Source organism: Oryctolagus cuniculus, chromosome X (genome assembly GCF_051225735.1).
Source record: "Oryctolagus cuniculus isolate XC-2025 breed Fujian yellow rabbit chromosome X, ASM5122573v1, whole genome shotgun sequence".
Classification (NCBI taxonomy): Eukaryota; Metazoa; Chordata; class Mammalia; order Lagomorpha; family Leporidae; genus Oryctolagus; species Oryctolagus cuniculus.
The window spans coordinates 117,950,202-117,962,794 of record NC_142888.1 but is presented as its reverse complement, the minus strand read 5'-3'; the positions used below and the strand labels follow the sequence as shown (position 1 = coordinate 117,962,794).

The window sequence follows — 12,593 nt, the reverse complement described above, 5'->3', positions numbered from 1 at the left end:
ATCTACAGATTTAATGTGATACCAATCAAAATACTAAAGACATTCTTCTCAGATCTAGAAAAAAATGATGCTGAAATTTATATGGAAACACAGGAGACCTCGAATAGCTAAAGCAATTTTATACAACAAAAAGGAAGCATCACAGTACCAGATTCCGAGATATACTACAGGGCAGTTAAAATCATATGGCCTGGTACTGGTACAAAAGCAGATGGATAGACCAATGGAACAGAATTGAAACACCAGAAATCAATCCATGCATCTACAACCAACTGTTCTTTGACAAAGGAGTTAAAACCATTCCCTGGAGCAAGGATAGTCTCTTCAACAAATGGTTCTTGGAAAACTGGATTTCCACATGCATAAGTAGGAAGTAAGACCCTTACCTTATACCTTACACAAAAATCCAATCAAAATATATTAAAGACCTAAATCTATGACCTGATCCCATCAAACTATTAGAGAGTATTGGAGAAACCCTTCAAGACATTGACACAGGCAAATAGTTCTTGGACAAGACCCCAGAGACACAGGCCATCAAAGCCAAAATTATCAAGTTGGATTACATCAAATTGATGAGCTTCTGAACTGAAAAAGAAGCAGTTAAGAAAGTGAAGATGCAACAAACAGAATGGGAGAAATTATTTGCAAACTATGCAACTGATAAAGGATTAATAACCAGAATATATAAAGAGATCAAGAAACTCCACAATAACAAAACAAATAACCCAGTTATGAAATGGGCAAAAGACTTAAACAGACATTTTCAAAAGAGTAAGTCCAAATGACCAACAGACACATGAAAAAATGTTCAGGATCACTAGTCATCAGGGAAATACAAATCAAAACCACAATGAGGTTTCAATCAACAAACAACAAATGCTGGCATGGATATTGGGAAAAAGGTACCATAATCCACTGTTGGTAGGAATGTAAACTGGTAAAACCACTATGGAAGACAGTAAGGAGATACCTCATAAATCTGAATATAGACCTGCCATGTGACCCAGCCATCCTACTTCTGGGAATTTGCCCAAGGGATACTATATCAGCAAATAAGAGAGTTATCTGTACCTCCATGTTTATTGCAGCTCAATTCACAATAGCTAAGACATGGAATCAACCTAAATGCCCATCAACTGAAGACTGGATAAAGAAATTATGAGATATGTACTCTATAGAATACTATACAACAGTAAAAAATGAAATCCAGTCATCCAACAAAATGGATGAATCTGGAAAGCATCATAGTTAGTGAAATAAGCCAGTCCAAAGGGACAAATACCATATGTTCTCCCTGATCTGTGATAACAAACAGAGCACCTAAAAGGAAATCTGTAGAAATAAAATTGATACTTGAGAAGCAATGACTTGAACAGTCCTTCTCTTGACTGTTGAGAAACAGTTTTTTTTCTTCTTCATATTATTTATTGAACTCATTACTTAACATAGAGCTAATCATATTGTATAAAGTCATTGAAAATAGATCTCAGTAAAAAATAAGAATGGGAATAGGACAGTGAGGAGGAAGTTTGTAACTGTAAAGCTATATAGTTCTGCATACATTCCCATGGACTTATTTCTAAGGGTACAGTTTAAAAACTTGCCAAGGGACCACAAATCCCATTAAGCTGGGTGGTAAAATTGCCATCTTAAGTGTTAAAGTGATCATATAGGTAGGATTAAGTCTTAAAGGGATCATATAAATAAAATCAAATGTTTGGTAATACTAATAGAATTAAAAAGGAGAGAATGTTCCAACATGGGAAACAATCCAAACAGCAGACTCATAGAATGGCAATCACTTTAAACAGCACTCTAACCTCAGAATCAGTGCTTAAGGCATTCTGGTCTTGCTGAAAAGCCCATGAGAGCATTTCAGGCATGGAAAGCCAAAAAACTGTGGCAAAAAGTGATCTACATGAAGGGTCTCTGTGAGTGAGATCCCAGTGGAAAGAAGGGGCCATCAAAGAAGGATTCACTTTTCTCTGAAGGGAGGAGAGAATTTCTACTTTGCTTGTAGCCTTGTCTAAATACTGATGGAAATTGTGGATTCAAAAGGCTTCCATAGACTTGGCTGTTCAAGTCAAGAGCATTGGGTGATCACTGACGTCATACATAAGAGTGTTAATTGTTAAATTAACAACTGGAGTCACTGTGCACTTACTTCCACGCAGGACCTCAGTCCTCAATGAGTTGTATTATGAGAATTAACTGGAAAACTTGTTCTCAAACCGTTTTTTTTTTCGTGTGTGTGTGTGTGTGTGTAAATTGTTGAAATCTTTACTTAGTATAGAGTTGGTCTTCTGTGTATAAAGTTAATGGAAAATGGGTCTTAGTGGAGAATGAGACTAGGAATGGGAGAGGGAGGAGGAGGTGGGGTGGGAGGGTGGGTATGGTGGGAAGAGTCACTATATTCATTGGTTGTACTTATGAAATTTTTTCTCCTTATAAAAGGTTTCATTGGGAACAAAAATAATAATTTAAAAAAGCTAAGGAGATGGCCAGTGCCATGGCTCACTTGGCTAATCCTCTGCCTGCGGTGCCAGCACCCTGGGTTCTGGTCCCAGTTGGGGCACTGGATTCTGTCGGGGTTGCTCCTCTTCCAGTCCAGCTCTCTGCTGTGGCCCAGGAAGGGCAGTGCAGGATGGCCCAGGTGCTTGGGCCCTGCGGCCACGTGGGAGACCAAGAGGAAGCACCTGGCTCCTGGCTTCGGATTGGCGCAGCGTGCCAGCCATAGCGGCCATTTGGGGGGGGTGAACCAACAGAAAGGAAGACCTTTCTCTTTCTCTCTCTCTCTCTCTCTCACTGTCTAACTCTGCTTGTCAAAAAAAAGAAAAAGCTAAGGAGAAACACTCACAGCTAATATAATACTTATAGTTGAAGGGCTAAATGTTTTCATTCTATGATCAGATACAAGCAAACGTGGTCTGCTTTTGCCAGTTCCATTCAAAACTTTATTGGAATTCTAGCTAGGGAAATTGGACAAGGAAAGGACATAAAAGGCATCCAGATTAGAAAGGAAGTGACAAAATTATATTTACAAAAGATATGGTCTTTTTTTAAGATTTATTTATTTATTTTGAAAATCAGACAGTTCAATGGAAAAGGGATAGTCTTTTCAGCAAATGGTGCTGTGACAAATGGATATTCATATGCAAAAGAATGAAATTCAATGGCTGCTCAACATCATACACAAAAATTGACTCAATGAGGACCACGGATCTAAATGTAATAGCCAAAAACTCTAAAACTCTTATAAGTTACAAGTAAAAAATAAATGCAAATCCCTATGACCATCAGTTAAGCAATGATTGCTAAGCTTGGATATCAATATCACAAGTGACAAAATAAAGGACAGATAGATTGGACATTATCAAAATTCTTTTGGGCTTCAATGGAAACAAACAACAAAGTAAAGACCCAGAGAATGAGAAAATATACTTGCAAATCATATATGTGACAAGGGACTTATAAAAGAACTATCACAACTCAATAATAAAAAGACAAATCCAATTTTGAAATGGACAACGAACATGAATAAACATTTCTCAAGAAAAAAATACACAAATGAACAAAAGACACATAAAAAGATGCTTAGTACCATTAGCCACCAATGAAATACAAGTCAAAACCACAATGAGATACCACTTCACACCCACTAGAATGGCTATAGTCAAAATAACAATTCCATGTCTTATAGATGATAAGCAGTTGGAATGTTCACATACTGCTGGTGGGAATGTAAAACACTGCAGTCATTTTGGAAAATTTTTCAAAGGGTTAGATGGAGAATTATAAGATCTTTCTTTGAGGCTGGAGAAGGGTTGGTGGCATTTAGCCTAGTGGTTAACACATAGGTTAAGATGCCCCTATGTGACATCCCATATTGTGCCTGGGTTTGATTTCCAGCTCCAGTTCCTGACCCCAGCTTTCAGCTAATAATGAAAACCCTGGTAGGCAGTAGTGATAGCAAAATAATTAGGTTTCTGACACCTATATGGTAGTTCTAGATTGAGTGCTCAGCTCCAGGCTTCAGCCCTGGCCCAACTCTTGCCATTGCGAGTATCTGAGGATCTCTCTCTCTCTCTCTCTCTCTCTCTCTCACACACACACACACACACACACATATCTGTTTCCCTCTCTTGCTGTCTCTCTGCTTCAAAAATAAATAAATATAATTAATGCTTTCTAAAATTATCAGACACCTCAGCAATTCTGTTCCTAAGTATAGACCCAAGAAAACTGAAAACATATTTACACAAAAACTTGTACATGAGTGTTCACAGCATCATTATTCAGAATAGCTAAAAATTTAATGACATTATTTTGTAGAAAAAAATCCTTTTTATTAGTGATGCCTGCAGAAATTATGTACAGGTAAAATATATCTGTAATTTATTTAGAAATATTTTTAAATTGATGAAGGGAATTACAGTAAAATTATTATCTAAAATCTTGCAACAGGTTAAAAATGCACACTGATGTATTCCAGCTAAATTTGTATTAAATCTGTCTCAAAGAGAAGATAAAACAAAGAAAACAAATGATGACCAATGAAACTAATAAACTTATAGTTAAACACAAACCTTTCTTTGTCATGCAGTCAGAAAGTAATGCTTTCTATGAAGAAATATTTCTTGAGGGGCAGGCATTTGGCCTAGCAATTAAGCTGCCCACTGAGATGCTCATATCCTCTATCAGCACACTTGGGTTCAATACCAGTCTCTAGCTCCTGACTCAAGCCTCTGCTAATTCATACCCTGAGGTGATGTATCAAGAATTTGGGTCACTGTCATCCAATGTGGAAGACCTAGACTGAGTTTCCTGGTTCCTGGCTTTGGCCCTTGCCAGGGGCAGTTGTAGGCACCTCTCTCTGTCTCTACCTCTGCAACTCTGTCTTTCAAATAAGTAAAATAAATATTTTTTAAAAATACTGCTATTACCAGAGGAATGCCTAAAATAAATGGCCACATAAAAAGTTACTCATAAAAATATGGTCAAAATATACCAAAGAAATTCAATTAAAATGAAAACAAGAAGGCTGTATTCCTCTCAAAGCTAACTATAAGCCTTGTATGAAATGATACAAGGACATTTAATAATGATTAAGGATAAAATACAAAGAAGATAACATGACCTCTAACCTTTATCTACAGAACTACATAGGAGCACAGCTGTTTAAGAATAACTACTAGAAATATATCATTTCACACAACTGCAATCATATTAGAAGTTTTAATATACCACTCTTATAATTTGATGAGAATGAAACATGTAATACATAAAGATTTAAATAGTGTACTGAAAGCTTGTTTTTAACAAATATAAAGAATTTTAGATGCTGAAATCATTGTTTTCTTAAATGTATTTAAAACACATTTACAAATCAAACCATCCTGGGCCAGTGTGGCAGTTCACTTGGCTAATCCTCCGCCTGTGGCGCCAGCACACCGGGTTCTAGTTCCGGTTGGGACGCCAGATTCTGTTTCGGTTGCTCCTCTTCCATTCCAGCTCTCTGCTGTGGCCCGGGAAGGCAGGGGAGGATGGCCCAGGTCCTTGGTCCCTGCACCCGCATGGGAGACCAGGAGGAAGCACCTGGCTCCTGGCTTCGGACCGGCACAGCGCACCAGCCACAATATGCTTGCCGTAGAGGCCACTTGGGGGGTGAACCAATGAAAAGGAAAACATTTCTCTCTGTCTCTCTCTCTCTCTCACTAACTCTGCCTGTCAAAAAAAGAAAATTAAACCATCCCAAAGAAAAGCTAAAAACTTCTAAATTATAATATGCTACATTGCCTTGTCACAATTTCAAAATAACACTAGAAATTATCGATAAACAGGTATGAATTTTTTAAGCATCAAGAGGAAAGCTATGGAAAATGGTCATAACTTATAAGTTATAGTAAAAATCCTACTCAAAAGAAAACCCACAGCATTAAATTATTTTATCATTAAAGAAGACTGAAAATATATAAACATAATTAATTTAAAAAGCTGAACTAGAAAAACAAGTGGAAAATTGAAATAATGAAAATCAATTTAAATGAGGCAGAAATAAATATATAAATTTTTAATACTTAAAGGTGGATACAGTTAGTAAAATCAATGGCTTCCTTTTACAGAAAGTAAAACAACTATATAAAATCTTGCAAGACTGACCTAGAAAAAAAGAAAACAAAATTGTACAATAGGGGCCGGCACTGTGACACAGTGGGTTAAAGCCCTGGCCTGAAGCGCTGGCATCCCACATGGGCACTGATTCTAGTCCCAGGTGCTCCACTTCCAATCCAGCTCTCTGCTGTGGCCTGGGATAGCAGTAGAAGATGGCTCAAGTCCTTGGGCCCCTGCACCCATGTGGGAGACCTGGAAGAAACTCCTGGCTCCTGGCTCTGTATCAGTGCAGCTCTGCCAGTTGCGGCCATCTGGGGAGTGAACCAGCAGATGGAAGACCTCTCTATTTCTCGACCTCTGCAACTCTGTATTTCAAATAAATAAAATAAATCTTTAAAAAATTATACAGTAAGTAATGATAAAAAATAGATGTCAGTAGGCTTTCTAAGCTACTAGAAAATAGTATGCATATTTTACGCCATTAAAAATCAGAAAGTGTAGACCTTTGCTAGGATACTTTAAATTCAAAATTGTCTCAAAAAGCAACAAAATAAATAGAATAGCCATAGAAGGAAATTCTTTTAAAAACTTTTTAAAGACCACCAAAAAAAAAACCCTGATTTTTTTTTCTTTTTAACTTTTATTTAATGAATATAAATTTCCAAAGTACAGCTTATGGATTACAATGGCTTCCCCCCCATAACGTCCCTCCCACCCGCAACCCTCCCCTTTCCCACTCCCTCTCCCCTTCCATGCACATCAAGATTCATTTCGATTCTCTTTATATACAGAAGATCAGTTTAGCATACATTAAGTAAAGATTTCAACAGTTTGCTCCCACACAGAAACATAAAGTGAAAAATACTGTTTGAGTACTAGTTATAGCATTAAATCTCAATGTACAGCACACTAAGGACAGAGATCCTACATGAGGAGTAAGTGCACAGTGACTCCTGTTGTTGACTTAACAAATTGACACTCTTGTTTATGGCATCAGTAATCACCCTAGGCTCTTGTCATGAGCTGCCAAGGCTATGGAAGCCCCCTGAGTTCACCGACTCTGATCATATTTAGACAAGGCCATGGTCAAAGTGGAAGTTCTTTCCTCCCTTCAGAGAAAGGTACCTCCTTCTTTGATGACCCGTTCTTTCCACTGGGATCTCACTCATGGAGATCTTTCATTTAGGTTTTTTTTTTCCCCCAGAGTGTCTTGGCTTTCCATGCCTGGAATACTCTCATGGGCTTTTCAGCCAGATCCGCATGCCTTAAGGGCTGCTTCTGAGGCCAGAGTGCTGTTTAGGACATCTGCCATTCTATGGGTCTGCTGTGTATCTCACTTCCCATGTTGGATCGTTCTCTCCCTTTTTTTATTCTATCAGCTAGTATTTGCAGACACTATTCTTGTTTATGTGATCCCTTTGGTTCTTAGTCCTATCATTATGATCAATTGTGAAAAGAAATTGATCACTGGGACTAGTGAGATGGCATTGGGACATGCCACCTTGATGGGATTGAATTGGAATCCCCTGGTATGTTTCTAACTCTACCGTTTGAGGTAAGTCAGCTTGAGCATGTCCCGATAAAATACCATCTCATTAGATACCAAAAAGGAATTTGATAAATTCGAACAGCCGTTCCTGGTTGTAAAAGCTGAGAAATCAAAGAATAGAATCACATTCATCAGGATGTCCGTGGGTTAAGCTGCCTCTTGGGATGCATGCATATCAGAGTGCCTGGCATGAGTCCTGGTTACTGTGTGCTTCTAATCCAACTTCCTGCTAATGCACCTGGGAGGCAGCAGATGACGGTTCAAGTACTTGGGTCCCTGCCACCCACATGGAAGACTTGGATGGAGTTCCCGGTTCCTGCATTCTTCCTGGCCCTGACTGTTATGGGCATTTGAGGAGTGAACCAGAAGATGGAAGATATCTCTCTCTCACTCACTCACCTTCTCTCTCTTTCACTGTGCCTTTCAAATAAATTAATGAATCTTTTTTTTTAAGTAAACATATTCATCAATATAAAAGTAAATACCTGAGGCCAGTGTGGTGGTGCAGTGGGTTAAGCTATCACCTGTGATGCTGGCATTCCTTATAAACATCAGCTCAAATCCCAGCTGCTCCAGTTCCTATTCAGCTTCTTGCTAATGCTCCTGGGAAAGCAGCAAAAAAGATGGCCCAAATACTTGGGCCCCTGCCACCCACCTGGGAGAGTCAGATGGAATTCCAGGTTCTGGCTTCAGCCTGGCCCAGACCTGGCTGTTATGGCCTTTTGGGGAGTAAAGAAGTGGATGGAAGACCTCTCTGTCTCTCCCTCTCTCTTTCTTGCCCTGCCTTTCAACTAACTAAATATTATTTTTTATAATGTAAATATCCAAAACCAATACAATATCATGATAATGGTAATGCCCTATAAAGCATTAAAAACAGAATCAAAACAAGGATATCACTGCTGCTACATTATTCTTAACATTGTACCTAATGTAATAAGTCAATAAAAAGTAGTGAACAATAAATGTTAGAAGGACAGAAGATGTTGCAAGAGTCTTCAAGAAAGTAAATTAATAAAAATATCAAAGAATGCAATGAAGTGGCTATTTATAATATAAATATTAAAAACCATTAACTAGTTTACCTTATACCAGTAAAAATCTATTGACACATGTAATGAAAAAATCATCTTTTGTAATAACCATAAAATTGCTCTCATTCTCAATAATTTTTTTAAAAATCTAAGAATAAACATGTCTTATACTAAGAAAATGATAAGAAATTCCATGAAGGAATGAAAGAAAACCTAAGTCCTGCATGGAAGACTTATTTGGTAAAAATTTTGTTTCTCTAGAGATTATTTATTAATTTAATGTAACTCCAGTTAGAACTCTATTTTTCCATATTATAGACAACATAAATTAGGGATTCATCAGAGATTTAATATTTTAAAAGTTTTATCCATTTGAAAGTCAGAGTTACAGAGAGAGAGGGAGAGAAACAGAGAGAGATGTTTCCATCTGCTTGTTCAGTCCCCAAATGGCGGCAACAGTTGGAGCTGGGCAGATCCAAAGCCAGGAGCCAGGAGCTTCTTTCAGTTCTCCCACATGGGTGCAGGGGCCCAAGTACTTGGATCATCTTCTGTTTCTTTCCCAGTTGTATTATCAGGGGGTTGGATAGGACTTGGAGCAGCTGGGAGTCAAACCACCACCCGTATGGGATAACTGCATTGCAGGTGGCAGCTTAACCTGCTACACCACAACCCCAGCCCCCATCAGAGATTTAAGTAAGAATAATATCTATAATTTACTGTGGACTTACTGTGCACAGAGTACTTCACAATTGTTCTTTATACTGCTGTGTTTATTTCATTAAATCTAAGGTGCTATGGATCACATAATTTTAGAGTTGTTTATTAAAACATGAAAAGTAGCCAGTGGCAATTTAAATCTATATAATGATTTCTGGAAAAATGTTTATCTTAGAATTAACTGAAACATTCAAATGAAAGCATTAACATCATTATTTCCATTTCAAATGTGCTTCAACCCTGTCCAAATAATCAAACATAGAGGATGAGGAGAAGGGAACACAGACATCCTTGTTTAGGAAAAGCTTTCCAAATGATCCCATAATCTGGTACTGCTTTAGGACACACAAGCACATAATGATACAACTAGAAAAGGAAAGCTGAAAAAATGAAGGCAGTTTTTTAACTGTATCAGCAGTTAGTTCTCACCCACATTGACTGTACGTTTTTGAAAGTGGTGACGGGTACATACATAAGCAAAGTAAAAAGCTTGTTTGGTGAATCTTCATCCTCATCACCTCATCTGGACAACCTTACATGGATACGGTATGGGACATTCCTTATTCTTTTGGCCCAGACAACTTTGTTGAGCCTGGTATCAATGCTTTTATCTGGAGTCCCCATGTCCTTCATGGCAAATGTCCGGATCTCTCTGAGTACCTGAGAGGCACCCTTCTTGAAGTACATACCATTGATGTGCTTGTGAATGTTGATGGGGTACTCTTGGGTCACCGCTTTGCTGACCCTTCTGAGTTTCAGCCAATACCAGGCTGAAGGCTGCTGAGTTATGCACAAGTAACACAAACACTGAACTGCATGAATTAAGTTATCTCTGTAAGTTAGTTTCTATTTTTCTGGTTATAAATTAGTTCACCATCCTGGAGATGGGGGCATTGGAAACTGTCTTTGGTTACACTGCTTTCTGGTTCTAGAACCTATTTTTTTCCTTAACTAAACTTTGTTAATTTAAAGCGTTTCAGGTTTGTTTTTATCTTTCAATGTTCCTATTTTATAGATGGAAAAATCAAGACACAGTGAGGAATCTTGAGTTGCCCAAGGTCATTCAAACAGAAATTGTTAAAGCAATGACTCAAATACATCTTTCCTATTTTGGTGCCAATTCTCTTAATCCTAGTGCTTTGTATATTTTAAGTATTTGAAAACTTAAAACAGCCCACATTGTGAGCTAACCTGCTGCCTGCCAAGCCAGCATCCCATATTGGAGTGCCAGTTCAAGTCTCAGCTGCTCTGCTTCCCATCCAGCACCCTGCTGATGTACCTGGGAAGGCACAGGAAGATGGCCCAAGTGCTATGGCCCATGCCACCCATGTGGAACACCAGGATAGAATTCCAGGATCATGGCTTTGGCCTGACCCAGCCTCAGCTGTTGCAGCTATTTGAGGATGAACCAGCAAATGGAAGATCACACGTTCAATTGCTCTCTCTCCCTTTCAAATAAATAAATAAATCCTGGGGCCACCGCCTGCAGTACCAGCACTCCATATGGGCACCAGTTCCAGTCCCAGCTGCTTCACTTCTGATCCAGCTCTTTGCTATGTCCTGGGAAAGCAGTACAAGATGGCCTAAGTGCTTGGGCCATTGCACTCATGTGGGAGACTCAGAAGAAGCTCCTGGCTCCTGGTTTCAGATCGGCACATCTCTGGCCATTGTGGCCAACTGGAGAGTGAAACAGTGGATGGAAGACCTCTTTCTCTCTCTCTACCTCTTATTCTCTCTGTGTGTCACTCTGACTTTCAAATAAATAAATAAATCTTAAAAAAAATCCTTAAAAATGTAAACCATAAAAACATCAAAATAACTACATAGGAGAGATATTTTTGCAACTTCAGTTTTGAGATTTTCTATTCATGGAGTGGAAAGCCTTTCTTTGCTGTGGCCAGCAAATCACAATGAAACACCTAAAAGCTCTACTTACACAAACATTCTAAATATATATATAGGAAAACAAAAAAAATCAGAAACAAAGGTTAAACAAAAATGACAAACAGAAATATTTGCAATGTTTATGAGAAATACTTATTAACCACAAAATGCAGAAAGCCTGTACATGTCAATTTAAAAATAAATAATTGAATAAGTAAATAAATAAACTAGCAGTTCACAGAAAAAAAAACTATAAAACATCAAGAAACAAAGATACTTAATTTAATTTAATTTAATTTAATTTATTTGAAAGTCAGAGTTACAAAGAGAATAAAGGAGAGGCAGAGAGAAAGAGAGGTCTTCTATCCACTGGTTCACTCCCCAATTGGCCGCAGGCCGGAGCTACGCCAATCCGAAGCCAGGAACCAGGAGCCTCCTCAGGGTCTTCCTGTGCACCTGCAGGGGCCCAAGGACTCGGACCATCTTCTACTGCTTTCCCAGGCCACAGCAGAGAGCTGGATCAGAAGTGGAGGAGCTGGGACTTGAACCCACACCCATGGGGATGCCAGAACTGCAGGCAGCAACTTTACCCAGTACACCACAGCACCAGCCTCAATTTTTTTATAATTTTATAACAGATTTTTAATAAGATTTTATTTATTTACTTTTTCAACTTTAATAAATATAAATTTCCAGAGTACAACATTTGGATTATAGCAGCTTTTCCCCCCATAACCTCCCTCCCACCCGTAACTATCCCATCTCCCACTCCCTCTCCCATCCCATTCTTCATCAAAATTCATTTTCAATTATCTTTTTTTTTAATTTTTTTAAATTTTATTTAATGAATATAAATTTCCAAAGTACAGCTTATGGATTACAATGGCTTCCCCCCCATAATGTCCCTCCCACCCACAACCCTCCCCTTTCCCACTCCCTCTCCCCTTCCATTCACATCAAGATTCATTTTCGATTCTCTTTATATACAGAAGATCAGTTTAGCATACATTAAGTAAAGATTTCAACAGTTTGCTCCCACACAGAAACACAAAGTGAAAAATACTGTTTGAGTACTAGTTATAGCATTAAATCTCAATGTACAGCACACTAAGGACAGAGATCCTACATGAGGAGTAAGTGCACAGTGACTCCTGTTGTTGACTTAACAAATTGACACTCTTGTTTATGGCATCAGTAATCACCCTAGGCTCTTGTCATGAGCTGCCAAGGCTATGGAAGCCCCCTGAGTTCACCGACTCTGATCATATTTAGACAAGGCCATATTCAAAGTGGAA

General features: G+C 38.4%; 1 pseudogene; it reads left to right on the top strand.

Moving 5' to 3' along the window:
• The window catches only part of LOC127487107 (E3 ubiquitin-protein ligase RNF4 pseudogene), a 111,589-nt pseudogene extending 101,401 nt beyond the window's left edge, over positions 1–10,188 (top strand).
• The last annotated feature ends 2,405 nt before the right edge of the window (positions 10,189–12,593 follow it).